The sequence below is a fragment of the Pyxicephalus adspersus genome, chromosome 10 (assembly GCF_032062135.1).
Source record: "Pyxicephalus adspersus chromosome 10, UCB_Pads_2.0, whole genome shotgun sequence".
Classification (NCBI taxonomy): domain Eukaryota; kingdom Metazoa; phylum Chordata; class Amphibia; order Anura; family Pyxicephalidae; genus Pyxicephalus; species Pyxicephalus adspersus.
Window position 1 is genome coordinate 11,218,762 of NC_092867.1, and position 15,877 is coordinate 11,234,638.

General features: G+C 39.2%; 1 protein-coding gene across 3 annotated transcripts in view; it reads right to left on the minus strand.

The window, feature by feature from the left end:
* The window catches only part of LOC140339726 (uncharacterized), a 63,252-nt gene extending 47,579 nt beyond the window's left edge, over window positions 1–15,673 (minus strand). For 2 of the 3 annotated variants that reach the window (XM_072424538.1, XM_072424536.1), the window contains exon 1: window positions 15,541–15,673. The gene's annotated coding sequence lies outside the window, so the exon portion shown is untranslated. Of the gene's footprint in view, window positions 1–15,354; window positions 15,512–15,540 lie in introns of those variants that run through there. The other variant, XM_072424537.1, reaches the window with a different exon arrangement.
* Between the last annotated feature and the right edge of the window lie 204 nt (window positions 15,674–15,877).

Consider the following 15,877-nt stretch of genomic DNA (forward strand, 5'->3'; position numbering starts at 1 on the left):
AATTTTCTGTGGCTTTTCTATGGCTCAGATACAAGTAAATTTGAGAGCAGAATGAATCTAATTGCATCAAAAAGGGGATGGAATTCTGATGTAGAGATGACTGGGGCATTAATGAATGCTTGTGATCAGATCATCATGAATGAAGTGGACCTGTAACCTGCGCATAATAAAGAGGTGTCCGTATTTGTAGAATGACCTATTTTTTCTGAGAAGAGTTTCTAGATTTAGTGATTCTGGCTGGGTTCACATTGTTTTGATGTGTTAATGCACCATTATTTAAAGGTAGCGGAATCAAGTGGACCTATAGTTACATTTAAAAATGTTTGGACCAGACAGGACTTTTTTCTTACCTGCCCGATTGCTCTCTTTAGTCAAACGTGCAAGCAAATTTTTTAATGCAGCGGACCATAACACACGTGTCAGTATTTCATACTTATTACACCCAAAATACAAGGGTTCTATGGTTCATCACTTGAATTTATTCTGCTCCATGCTAAATGGTGACATTCAGAAGAAATGGCACTGAAATTGTTTCAACAGGGTCTTGGTTAAATGCCTTTAAATTCCAGCATATTTTACATATTTTCATCCTGTCGAGATACTTAAACAAAACTTACAAAATGCCCATATACATCCTAAAGTGTAAAAATGTATAGCCAAAACCTTTTCTTTTGATATAGTGAGGAATGCTAAAATCCTGTTAGAATTTTTACAGTTTATATGCTGCTAGACATGATTGGGAAACTACACATTTAGAAAAGTATACATCCTTGAAGAGGATAAAAAAGATTTGTAAAGGTGAAGCAATGTTTGTTTAATCTGTCAAAATGTTTGACTTGTCCTAACTTCATACTGTAGGCCACAAGAACATGAGTAGAGGTAAGTAGAAAATGCTTAATCAGATCAGTCAAGAAAACAGTTTAGTGTTGGAAGTCAGAATTTGCAATTTTTGAGCTGCCGATTACAGGTTTAATGAGGATTAGCCAATCTGGCTGCCAAATAATGACAGCTGCCAGAAGTACAGAGGCTAAAATGGTTGCTGAACTTTATATAGCTTAATGGTAGATGTCTCCTCTGTAGGAAGAAGCAAAGACGTGTGGAAGCTGGATACTGCACAAAACACTGGGGCACCCATATAAGAGAATGATGCCTGTCAGGCATTCTGCTGGAACCAAAATTGGCTGAGCGCTACTATCCCTGTCAATTAGGGGGGTGCAAGTGGCTTTGGCTTGATAAGGCACTCTTGATTTCTCAAATTGAAGGTAATATAACTCCTACCAAAGTTGGAATAGATTACAATTAGAATGGGCTGACCATGAATAATTGAATGAACTGTTTGATGTAAGCCCAATTGCACTTTTTCCTATAGTCTCAGTTCATACATCTTGTAGTTCCATACTTATTACATCCAAAATTACATTACATTCCTTCATACATTGTTTGATTAGGATTTGTATTTTTCTGCTCCATGCTTTTCTTTAACTTCCCTGACTGAGCCGAATTGTCCTTTGAGTTTCACTTGAGTTGCAAATTTGAGTGATCCCCTTTCAGACACTGCAGATCAGTGTGGGGTTTCAGCAACTGTAAAGCTGTCAATCCAGAAAGTAGTAGCTACAGGCTAGTAAAATTGGCGGCCACCACAACATTTTTTTTGTCCCACTGTAGTGCAAACAAGCATAGCTGGATAGTGACAATGCTGACCTGTACTGCAAAGAGCGAAGAGGTTGTTGTAGCTTCCTGCAATAGTGTAATAGGCAGATATTACCAGCAGGATCCACAAATATTTCTAGGACTATGTGGGGTGGCTATATTTGGGGGAGCAGAGTGCCATAAATGAGCAAGTGTCACATTATGGTATATTCATGGTCACAAGTTTGCTCCTCTCCTGTGCAAGTTCCAGCATATAGTGCTGTTATTCCGGGTTCTTCTTACCCCAACTCATTTGAGGGTACCGATTATCCAACACAGAAGTTAGATTACTCCAGCACTGTGCTTCATTCCCTGCATCCCACTAATACCAGGGATGGGTCATGACTGTAGCCAGTATATAATAACTGCAGGCAGACTGGTAGCATTCAAGCATTTTTTTTTTAAAGTAAAAGTTTAAGTATGCTAAGACCGAAAGCCTAGTAAAATAGCCTTTTGGGCCTTGTACATTGCACAAGTGTTAAAACGCACAACGCACAAGTCAATAATTTGGGTGATCAAAGAGGAAAGACTTAGGAATGCCTTCCATCTCCCTGTAATAGACTCATTCCTATACATTCTTTGTTATGCAGACTTTGAGATGCTATGTTTTCATGTAAAAGCACTTTTATGTTTCCAGACAAGTGATCTTTTCTAGGTACAGATATGTTTTTATTAGAGCCGTCACTATTTACGGTTACTTAACAATTAGTTCACTGCAGTTATCAACTTGCTTTCTTTGCATACATGTCAGTGATGGGGGTTGGGCATGGATACTGCATACCATCCATTCCTAAAGCTAGGAGGACACAGATAACATGCTGGGAGCTCCTAACAGTCTAAGGTTTAATATAGGCACTGGTACACCGACAGCTGTTATCAATAGTATTAAAATTATGGAGTCATGCATTCCCACTGTTTTCTCTACTTAATAAGGATTTAAACTCATTGGTAGCTGGTGGGCTTCTGCAATAATCAGCAAACATACTTATCAATTATGGCACAGACCTACCTATGTGCAGCCCCACTGCAGTGGTGACAGGTCCAGGACACATTACTGTGTTTTATTAGGAGGTTTTTTTTTTGTTTTGTTTTTTTTTCACTACTCCTTTAGGGGCCAGTGTCAACAATTTGAGCGAATGGGTAAATGCAGCTAAGTTTAAGGTACATTATAGCTGCAATTAAAATTAGTTTTACAAACCCGTGAATTTGACCTGCAATTGATTACTTTTGCATTTAATTTCCTAAATGGTTGGATTACTATTACTACTAAAATCAGTTGTGATGCAAGAGTAAAAAGTAACAGTGGCAGTGTCAATAGGAACATGCAGGTTTCTGGGCTCTAAGGGCACTAGAAAACTGGAGCTTTGTGCAAGAACCCATTTACACTCATGTCAATACAAATACACTTCAGAGAATGTTCATACCAAAACATTTGTATTGATGCAATATTTTTACTGCTCTTGTGTTTTGCTTTGACTTTAACTGAATTTTGTGCTTTGTGAGGAGTTTACCTCACTTCCTTTTATCAACTGTCTAGCTGATACATACTGTAACATGATTTTGTGTGTCTACAATTTTCCCTCAGCATACACTTTTGCAAAGCTGGTGTTGACATTGTAACAGAAAACAAAATATTAGCTTGCATTGGGTCTGCATTAGAGAACACTGGCTAACACAGCTTGTATGAAGGAGAGCCTAAAGCGTACCTAAACTCAGAAATTTCACATGACAGAAAATGGTAGGCAACCCCTTTATGTAAAGTAAAAATTCTTTTTGTTTGTTAAGTGCAACACCCTTTTTTTATTAATAATAATAATAATAAAAAATGCAGCACCGCCCTCTAATGAATGGAAGCACAAAGCCTCCCGGGATACCTACGTCACGCATCCCAGGACTCTTGGGTGCTCCTTCTGCACATGCCCGAGTATCTCAGGCATGCGCAGAAGGAGCCTTTTTAGTTAAAAGGCAAAAAAAGTGAGATCGGCAAGTTTTTTCCAACCTACGTCACCCAATCTCATGCCTGGGTCAGGTGACATAGGAAGAAGAACCTGGAAGAGGAGAAGATGGCGGCGCCCAGCGCGCCAGGACGACGCAGTACCCCATGGAAGACACCTATGGACTTTGCTGCAGAATTGAAGGTAAGTGTTTTTTTCTTTTTTGTTTTCAGCGTTTTTCAGTTTACTTCCTCTTTAAAGCAGAACTAAAGTCCCACATTTGTAAAATTCAGGCAGGTGGGTATTGCAGAAAGGTATAGGAAATGTCGCTTCTGCAATACCTGTTCTTACCTGACCGATTGGCACCCAGTTGTCTAATGCCTACTTGGGAGTTACATCATCTGGCAGGATTAGGAATGAAAAATTATGTCCAGGTAGAAAAGATTGCATCACCCCAAGATGAAACAAGTATTTTGGGTTCAGTTCAGCTTTCTTATCTTGTTTTGGGTACCCTAATTATTCCATGATAAATTTAAAAAAGGATCACGTGATACAGGTTACATCACAGATCACAAAATGGAAAGATACTGTTAACAGATACTTAATTGCTGTTCCAAAATATTTGTACAAGTCTTTTAATTTAGTGTTCTCATACAGTGATTTCAATTTCTAAAAAAAATAAATAAAAAAACATGCAATAAGAATTCAATTTCTTATGATGTTTTTACATTATTTTCTGCCAATTTCTTTGTTGCTTCTCTGCTGTCAATTAGTGATAATAACTATACGCTACTTCTTCCTCAACCCACACAATGTCCTCCATGTGTTCATTCATGTGTGCCCACTCAATTACACTCAAAGAAAATTGAACTCACATTTATTAGCTGATATTGCACATCGTATTCTAGCAGACTGCGCCGTTTTACTGCAGCATTCTAAAGAGAACCTGTTACTAATTGGTATTTGTAGCAATCTGCATCTCCTATTTGACATTCTCTTGAAAGGGCTTCCCCCGATTCCGCAGCCTACATTTCCTTACAGCCATTTGTTCCCCCGCTAACAAAGATTGGCTGCTAACCCCAGGTAGTCACAATGGATCACATGGGCCTCTATGCCCAGGTGCCAGGTATACTCCTCAGTAAAAACATCCAAGGTAAGTATATAGATGTCAAGGGCCTTTCCAGAGACTCCATCTTGCCTTGCAACTTAAAAATTTAGGGTCCATTCACACGGTTGCTGTGTATTATCACATGTGTGTATTATTCATCCCAAGTGTTAAAGCTCAAATTTTAATGTAACAAAACACATTTTAACAATGTAAAACAGTGCACCACAACACATTTGTTTATCTTGGTACAATATGACAAGTATGTTTTGATGCTCTGACAGGGTGTGTTGAGGTGCCTTTCCAAATGATGCATGTTACTACAATGCAGTAGCGTAAATGTGCCATTATTCTTTTCAAGCAGGTTGGACTTGATCTGTAGATTTGCAGAGGCAGTGCAACACAGTCATATCTCAAGGGTAACAATCTGAAAGCAGAACCTATATATCATGCACAGAAATAGCTGCCTCTTGTATGTATAGTATGTATGTAAACAAACTAAACAAAAAGGAACAAGGTTTCTTTTTCCTACAACCGTTAAAGATAAACACAAAACCAAGCACATGAACGTGCTCTTTGCTGGTGCCCTAGGTAAAAACATTAAACCCCTCTAGTGCATGAACGCTATTCTTCAAGGGTTACCAACTGCTAATCTAGGGAGCTGCTACACTATAATGCTCACTCTTATCACCTACCTGGTCTGTTGCCAGATCACCAGGATTTCTCTGTGTATTTAGTGTCCATTTCATATAAGTTTACTTTTAGCACCTACTAAATGGCAACTGTTAGTATGTTGGGTTTGTTTGCCTTAACTCCTTGCACCTATCTTTAAAAGGTCTGGGAACAAACAGGAGCAAAAAAAATCAATACCTTAGGCAATATGATATTTGTTTAGACTATATATGTTGTTGATATGTATGTATTAGAAAATTTTAAGTTGCAAGGAACTATAAATCTACACCAACTTTTTAGTGCTATTTTTACCGATTTGCTCATACAGCTTTGGTAGGCATTAAGTATTTATAAAGAAGTTTTAAACCAAGATATGCAAGAAGGCCAAGTCTACACAGACCATTTCCCCTGTGTTTAAACTCCCATGTTTGAAATCCATATTCATTCTAATAGGCCAGTCCACACCAGTGTTTTCTTGATGGAAATAGACGCCTTCAATTGACATAAATATGGCATTTTTAGGACAATTGGGAGGTTATTTCCCCTATTCTAAGTCTTCCCTGCCACATATCTTGTTTTGCTGTATGGAAATTTATTAGTGTTTAAAATTAGTCAGTGCAAACTTCACAAAGCGTTAGGCTGCATGCACACGTGCAACAATTGTAGATACTTTCTAAAAAACTGCACAATGCAGTACATACAGCACCATTCTGCTCTATAGAGAGAGGAGGGGGAGAACGACAGGGTGGCACCCCACTGCGCTCTCTCCCATTCGCCTTCATTACTATTGTTCCTTGTTCATAGTCTGGCGGATCCACGGATGAGCAGCGCTGTACATCTGGCTGTATAACCCAGATTCTTGTCCCATAACACCCCATTAATGTCAATAGGGGCATTTGGAGTGCTTATAAGCATTTTGGGGCACTGCAGGATGCAGAAAAGAATGGGAATATCAAACATGGGCATTGACAGACCCCGCTTAAAAGCTGGGGAAACGGCCTATGCAGACTTATTATTCTAAAAGTGTAAATGGTGCATCGGCAGGAAATTCATATAATTTTGTATTTCAATACAAAATAGCTATATTGAGTCCAAAACAAAGAAAACTTCATATAATATATATAAATATAATTTATATATATTATACATGCTGCTGTACAGTTATATTACATGTTTAATTATTATTATTTTTTTTTGTTTTTTGCTAAAGCATATTAATAAATGCATTAACTATTGGACATATTTCGATTAGTTATGCCTAAGAAATATAGACCTACAATGTAAAATGAATTTCCATGCAAAAAATTGTACCCCTTTTTGCATGGAAATGCGAATAGAATTAGACCGCTAGGGGGGTTAAAGATCTAACCACTTGATGTGCAGGATGAATGTAGAACACCAGTACTTTAATACAGAAACAATACCAGAGGAAGGTGCATTTAACACTATGTTTTTCACGGAAGCAATTAAAGTATTATAGCAAGTAGGAGCCATTACAGCAGAACGAACAGACTGTCCCTATCTGCATAATGTTCTGCCTGATCCAACAATGATTAAGAAGTGGAACTTGGTTCCCCGGTTCCCCTCTAAATGGTTACAGGTAAAAAAAATTTTTAAAAAAATCAAGCAATTTAAAATGCTTTTTTGCTAGATTTTTCCTTTCATTAATTTTGTACTGACTCCTGCAGAAGAGTCAATTTCCTAGAATAGCCACCTTTTCCCTTTGATCATAGCTCTCTTATCTTCTATAAGAATCTACATTTGTGTGCTGGTCGAGCTATTTTGCCCCTTACCCTTCTACATAACATTTACAGTATATACTCGAGTATAAGTCGAGGTACTTATTTTTACCTTGGAAAACAGGAAAAAATGATTGACTCGAGTATGAGCAGAGGGTGGGAAAAGCTGCAGCTACTGGCAAGTTTAAATATTTAAAATAAATACTAATAAAATTACATATTACAGCCATTACAGACATAATACGGTAAACAAATACCATAGTGAGAATTTAGTGGTTAGGTAGGTATACTACTTACCATACCTAACCACTATATTCTCTTTAACCTCCCTGGCGGTAGGATTCTGTCCGGAAAAAGTGGCTAAAAGCAGTACTGCATTCAGCCACTGTAGCCCCCCTAGAATTCCAATTCCCTCTGTATTTCCACGCAAAAAGCGCTACATTTTTTGCATTGAAATTTATATTACATTGTAGGCCTAAAATTCTTAGGCATAACTCACCGAAATATGAAGACAGAAGAAAGAAGATGTTTCTGGAGGTTGTTCTAGGTTTTGTGTACTTTTGAATTTGGCGCCGGAGTTACGCCAGCGTGTAGCCGCCGTAACTCCCGTGTACCCCTGCAATCTTTCTGGCATTTGCAGCCAGCGTATTTCCGCCACAGCCTGATGACATTGTCATCAGAGAACGGAAACCGCTGAACGCGGCTGCCAGATCGGGTGCTTTTCTGGAGGGACCCATGCACCTGACTGGAGTATAAGCCGAGAGAGACTTTTTCAGCACATTTTGGGTGCTGAAAAAGTCGGCCTATACCTGGGTATACACAGTAAGTAGCTGCCAGAGCAAAGCAGTTTTTTACTAAGACAAAATGTGTTGAAGACATCTGCCTAAAGGCAAAAGCAGATTTGAGCCAAGGGGGTTTTGACTTGTATAGCTATTTCTCTTTACTGCAGAAACTGATGATAACAAGTGACTAACATAGTGATGGAATTCCCCTACATTCTTCAAACTCAAAAATGGAACATCTTCACTCAGAGCATACATCAAACAACTCTTTCCACAAATAAAAATCTAAATAGAAAACATGACAATACACCACAAGTATTATGTTGAGTACAGACCCTTAATAATTGGTTGTTGGATAATAGATTCTGGTCATAATTTTATGAAATGAGCATGAAGCATTCCTTTTTGTTTTTTTGGAGAGGGTGGACAAGCTGTAAGCTTTTATCTGTATCCTTCCAATTAGTAAAAACAATAACTGTTGCTGGTCATTTAGTGCAGAGGTCGCCAACCCACGGGCCGCGGCATTCGCAGCAGCTCTACCACCTGACAGTACACCAGCTTTCTTACACTACTCTGCTATCCTCAGCTAGTGTGCTGACAGGAGGCTGAGCTGAGAATAGCAGAGTAGTTAGTGTAAGCTGTACATATATCAGGCCATGGCAAAATTTTATTCTACGTTACGGGGCCCTGCCAGAAATTGCCACTGATTTAGTAAACCAGCACAATGGATTCCTACACAACACTGCAAGTGCACTGACAAAAAAATTTTCTCCCGATATCACAAACCGTTGTCTTGGGTGAAAAATAAGCATCTGTATAAAGATTTATTTTTAAAACTTCAATCCTACTCTAATTCATTTTAAATGAAATCTGTAATAAGAGAAATACAAGGCAGCAAAAACCAACTTTATGGAAATGCTCATTGCTTGACTTTTTTGGCCTTTCCTTGATCTTAACCTGGGGAAATTTGGAGCTACTTGGTTTGCATACTAGCTTTCGGTTGTAGACCCTGAAAGTACTCAAGACTTTGGATTTATACAACAGCTAAGAAACCAGGATGGTCAATGAGATGCAAATCACATGGAAATTGCATCAACTTAAAACTAAAACCAATCAAACACTATACCTGTAGAGTTAGATTGGCTCAGTTTTTAGTCTGTATTTTACATAATATTTGCAGAAAAGTCAAATTTTTGCGTCTCATTGACCATCTCTATACTTAGGAGCAAGGAGGAGATCAGATAGCAGCCTTGATATTTTCTTACAGGTTTTCTTTGAAGCCCAGTATTAATCCAAATTGTAACAGCAATCAGGTTGATAGGTGAACACACTGAGCAGACAAATTAAAGCTTTTTGGCAATATGTGCTTGTAAACTGAACTTCCAATTAGTTTCCCTGATTTCAGCCAAATGGGTTACTTGCATGGCTACATGTGCACAGAATCTGCAGTCAAATATTCAGCATGAAAAAAAAAGAACTTACTGGTACTCAATTAGTTTACAAAAATTTGCACTAGTCTGTTCATGAGATTCCTTGATGAATTTGGATTTCTTTTCTCATTCAGAACATTTAAATGAACAATTTACTATGAAAATTAAACAAACATTTAGATATACAGCTAAAAAACTAGAAAGTGAAAGTTGCCTACAGAAAACTGAAACACTTTACTGTGAGGTTTGTTGCTTTTTAATACAAAGTTAAAGTTGAATAATATCAAAGCAAAACCATACCTATAATAATAGCAGAAGTCAACTTTTCCTATATGACCTATAGAGCCTAATAATAACTTTTTTACTTTATAAACTTTACAAATAATAGCATTAAACCATACCCTCCACCACAGCCCTTCCACAGGACTTCTAATTTAAACATTTCTCCAGCTTTATGATACAATACCAAGATAGATTTTCTATTGGACATATGTTAATTGAAGAAGAAAGCAGTAGATAATCTACCTCAGGGGGAACCTTTAAAATAACGTCCCAAGACTTAGGGAACCCCTGCTATAGTTACTATATCTGCAGTTCACAGTACATTAGCTTGGTGGTCAGTAAACAGAAGGTCTTTTACAAAGCTGGCCATTGGGAAGAATGTCACCTTTACAGGCAGATAACTGATAGGATCATGGATGTTCTGATAACTAACCTGAGAGGCACAAATGGTGCACTGCTCAAAGGGTTTCCCATAGAACAGGTCCTTTACTGGACATAGACATTAGGGTGACTACATCAGTTAGAGACAAGATATCACAATCAAATTTTGCAGGAAGAAAGACAGGGCTATGGATTATGATAAGTAATTCTCAGTTAAAAAAATACATACATCCTGGCACAGCCAATCAAGATGCCTGAAGATTGTCCAAAACAGGAAGAAGAAAATATGGTGGTGCCAATCAGTTCTGCTGCAAATTCCATTGCTGATAGGAGGAGTGTGTAGAGTTACAAAGAACCTATTGGTGTAGGGGGATAGGCAAGACCCATAAATCATATCAAGCAGAGAAAATGTAGATCTCGTGCTAATTGCTGGTAAGTTAGGCTGACAAAAATCTAGGTACATTTCAATACAGGTTAGATAAGAAATACATATTGTTTTGAGCATAAACACATATGTGTACGCATGTACTTAACAGTTCGCCTGGAGTTCAGCTTGAACTAAAACTTGCACAATTTCAATAGCTAATTATCCCAATGGAAAGTATTCTTGCAAAATTATCAGGGGCAGTTATGCCTTTATGAACAGTAAACAAATAAATGATTTACAGGTTTACACATCCACACCTACAGTGTAGAATAAAAGAAACGGTTTCTAATGCTTTGCTAACTAAACACTGTAAAAGATGCCACTGTTGCTCCGATATACAAACTAGTTTAACTCTTTCCTGACAACATTTGTGGTATTAGAGAGCTCTTAATGTCTCCCAGAAACACATCCAGCAACAAGAAAGACATATTTGCCTTCCATTAATGCAAATATGCAGGGTTCCAAGTAAGGCTGTGTATGAAAAGAAAGGCTTCAAATCATAATTCAGGCAAATTTCCAGAGAAAACATGGTATCTAGCACAGATTATAGTGTGTTTTGCCTGCAGCAATGAGACATCTTAAAATAGGCAACCATCCAGGAGTATCTTAAGTACAGAACTTCAAAGTGATTAGAAAGTAGTGTAACATATCCTTTGTAATTTTCCCAAATTACAGAATGCATGGTATAGATAAAAGTGTGGTATCGGTTCAAAATAACGTCTGTTTCATTTTCCTAGCATTCCTTAGTAAGTAGGAGGATGTAACTTTTTTTATCAAGAGATTTCAGTCAAAGTTTTAGTTTTGCTTAGGGAAGAATGGCTAAGTCATAGATTGTCACTCGACAAGAATCACACTCCTTTCCAATTCATATATTGTCACAGAGGCCATAATTGACACTTTATGAAGGTATCTCTGCAGTGACAGTGGTGGAGAGTTAGCAGGTTGTGTCATAAGACACACCACTCCCACCACAATGGGCCTGCGATCCTTATGGGAAACAAGGTCCGCGGCTCTGGCCGGTGCGCCCTCCAAAGCGGGGTCCTTCTCCTGACCCCACCAGGGGGTGCATCGGCCAGAGCCGCGGACCACCGCTGGTCTCTGTACTTTCGGGGCCCACCTGTCAGGAGGGCCAGGAGTTGGGGACCCCTGCTCCAGAGGATGGTAGAAGTTCCTTGAGCAATTTGTGCTACTCAAGTGAGTTTTCCTGGTACCGATGATCTTTGTGGACTTTCCTCCCACTGACCACCACACTAATGTAATTTGAGTTGTAGATGTAATTATAGTAGAGATTCCCTGAGGACCTGAAAATCATTTCAAGAGCTACTCCATGTAATAAGGTGGAGAAAGGCTGCTCTAAGAATTTTCCCAGAACTTTAGGGTACCAAGATTGGCTCTTAGTTATTCTCAAAAAGTACTGGTGCCCTTTTTTCTGTGCCAACAAGAAAGAGTCCATATCTTTCCAGTCCTGCACAGAAACCTCTTATACACGTGCCCAAGCTCCACTGACTTTACTGGAAAGCCCATCCACTTCCAAAACAATAATTGAAGTTTGGGTCACTTATCTTTGGAGGGAAAAGCATAGGATTGCAGAGATTTAAAAGCCAGGTTTTCGTCTACATGGACTGTTTCCTCAGCATTTAAAAGCCCATGTTTGAAGTTCCCATGCATTCCAATGGGCTTGTCTACACCTCAGCATTTTTAAAAAGCAAGTTTTTTAGAGAATGCTTCTTGTTGCTTTTAACTGCTTGTAACATGCATAAGGCTTGGTCTATACGGACGTTTTCCCAAGCATTTAACCTGAGGCTTTTAAAGCCCATGTTTGAAATCCCTATGCATTCCAATAGGCTAATCTACACCAGGACGTTTTCTTCAGGCACAGTTATGAGCTTATCTTAAACGTTGCTTGCAATGTTTAAAAAATTAAAATGACGGGTAAATGCAGGGAAATGCCTATAAACGGAGGAAAACGCTCCCATTGGACTCAATGGAAGCTTTTACAAGTGTTTTTAAGCTTTTTATAAAAGCTTCCTTTGAAAACAATGGGGCTTTTATAAACATTGTTAACAAGACTTTGGAATCTGGAAGCCCCCTTTAATAGACTCCCAGATCTCCACCACCCCACCCTGGGGAATGGGTACAGGGGTACAAAAAACCCCTTTACTCATTCCCTGAAAGGGTTAAAATATGTGTAAAAAAAATAGGACGAGGCTTTAATGTTAAAGTATTTTATTAAATGTGTGTGTGTTTGTGTAACTAAACTTTTATTTATTTATTTATTTTTTTACAGGTTATCCCAATGACAAGATTATTCCCACGGCTGCAATCATGACATAAGCACAGCCATGGGACTCCTCTTGACAGTGAGGGATCCCCGGGCACTAGGGGTTAAATGAGGACAAGGCTCTCTATTCACCTCTAGTGCTCGGTGACTGGCTGAAAAACGGAAAACCTCAGCCAATCAGCACTAGACTAGACTTGTCCCTATTCATCTCTAGTGCTCTGTGATTGGCTGAGTAATAGGAAACCCTGATGACAGCTCAAGCATCATCAGGATTTCCCTTTCCTCAGCCAATCAGGGAGCAGAGAAATCAGCGGAGCTCTGCTATGCTGACAGCTCCGCTCCCCTAATAAATCCTGCAGCCCTTGAGGAGCTGTGACATGTGTTCTGTATCTGTAGCACATACTACAGCTCCTCCAGGGCTGCTGAAGTAATCAGGGGAGCGGAGCTGTCAGCATAGCAGAGCTCCGCTGATTCCTACTCATTCCCTGTAAGGGTTAAACGTAAACCTTTTATAAACGCTTATGTAAAAATCGCAGTAAAACACGTCATAGGCGTTTATAAAAGTTTTCTTGGCGTTTTAAAGTCAAGCTTTAAAACGGTTGTAAAAGTGCATAAAAACGTGATAGGAACGTTTATATGCGTTTTTAAAACCGTCCATGTAGACCCAGCCTAAATGCTTCTATTGAAATCAATAGGAACTCTTACAAGCATTTAAATCTTGTTGCAAACAACAGGCGTTTAGAAGCGTTTTAAATGGCTGCGTTAAAAGCAGAGAAACTCTTACAAATTCACATAAAATCAAAATAGGCTTTTATAAGCATTTATGCTTGCTTTAAAATACTTGTACAAACTCCCATAAACACTATCAAAACTGCTATGGGAGTTTAAAAGAACAGTCTTTTAGACTAGAAGAATGCTAGCATATTGACTGTACATACACCATTTCTCTGTGCATTCATCCACCATCCTAGATTGGATTCACCGAAAAGAGTTGCTCCCCTTTAGTGACCAGAACATGCACAGAAGTGACTTGTGAAAAGCCAGCCAGCCCACCCCCGAGGACCACAAAGTGACTTCTTTTAAATACCTGTCAGATAAGTATTTGTTCTGTGACAGGGATCATTATGGAGTATTATAAAAACGGAACTTAATATGTGTTCATTCTTTATCCGCTGGCCACCATAGCCTTCCTGTGTAAGAGGCAACAAAAATTGGCCACTTTCTATTGGAGAGCACACATTTTCGCTTTAGTGCCCTGTGATTTCTAGTTAAGCCCAGAGTACTTCTTCTACACTATGAGCTCTTGAGCATTCTAAACTTAATCCTGGTTTAATATTAGCTAAAAACATACCATTCAGTCAGATCATTTTAAAATACTAAAACTCTTCCCATGTGGTCATTTTATTCCTTCTAAAACCAAAGCCTTGCCTGGAAACAAAAGAAAAACGCTGCCGTTCCACAAAGGTTTCTAAACGATCACACCAAAAATAAGTTTTCCTTTGGCGCAGGAATGATTCCATTCTAAAGCGATCACGTGAAACACATAGCAGCACTTTAATCTATGAGATGTGATAGAAGAATCATGTGCACTGTATAATTGAATGTTGATCAGCTGTCTATGCATGTGATCCTTCATTGTGATTCTAGTAAGGATATCAGGAATAAGTACCCATTACCGATGGTGAGTCATGCAGGAAAATCTCAGCATGGAGTATACTGTGCTTTGCATGAACAACAAGTAGTACAGACAGTAAAAAATACAATTACAGGCATGCAGTAGCTAGCCAGCCCTCATACTGCAACAGGTGCCAGCCTGTGTGTGGGATTACAACATTCCCTCATCACTGGGGAAGGAAGTGATTGCAAAAGGTAGCCAGAGGTATATAAGGTATAATTATATAACCAGAGATATACTGATATGTATCAGTTCCTGCAACTCCCATCCTCCATTTAGATGATCAAACAATTGCTGATTCAGAAGCTCTTATCTTTTATTATTTATCTTTGTTTGGGAGAAACACATTGTTCAGTTTGAATGCAATACAATAAATACAAATATTTCAAAATGATAAAACACAAGCAATGCAAAATATAACAGATCTGTAGCATTTTTTTTATTTGGTTTAAAAGCAGAACCGGGCAGGGTGGGCGGACAAACACAGCACTTTTTCTTCCTTTAAAAATGATGAACAAAGCTGCCACTCTCTTTCCTAACACTCAATTTTCAACATAACTTCTGTACACAATAAGGGAACCTACATAAACAAGGCATTCAATGTACATTCATTCACATGGGGCCTTGCACGAAAAAGTTGTAGGTAAGATGGAACACAGAATAATACAGGTGGTTGGTGGATACATCATATCCTGGATCACCTACACCTGGTAAATAATACCTGTGCAGTACAGTTAGACACTTCTACCAAGGTGTGTGCAGTGACATACCCTATTTTTGTGTGGCCCTTCTTGGGATAAGTTCAGCTGTCAGCCCCCATTGCAGAGAATGCATTCCATCATGCATACATTGCACCTGCTACTTCCAAACTTTGGAGCAAACTTTGGATGCCATGTCATTAACTTTTCTCTTTTTAAAGTTTCACCCATCAGTACTGCAACCCTGTGCATGGCTTACTTTCTGCAGATCTATCCTATGATCTCAGCACATTCTTTTTGTTCAGCACTCCAGATCTGATCTCTTCCTCCTCTTGCTCATTTGTAGCTTTCCTTTTTTGTAAGAATGTGTCATGTCATCACACAAGCTCTGTATTTGTCCTGATCTCTTTATCTCTCTCTCTCCTTATCAGTGTCAGGCACCCACCTGTTCCTGTAGCCAGATCCGTGCGCTCTCCGTTCTCCGCTGAGCCAAAAACCCTTCTGGCTTTGGTACCATCACCCACCCCGGTCTGCAGCAGCCGCTCTACCTCCGCCTTCCGCTCCCAGGCTCGGGATCTCCACCCTTTGCAGCTTTAGCTCCGCCCATCCGCTGTCATACGCCCAGCCCATCACATACCAAGCTATTGGCGTAATACCCCGCCCCTCTTCTCATAAGACCGCCCCCTTTTTAGATCGCACTGTGCCCGCACGTGGTCCGCCTACCGCTCCCATTGTGTGCTCAGTGTAAACAGCTATAGTGCTGGATGGGCGGGGGAGCCGGT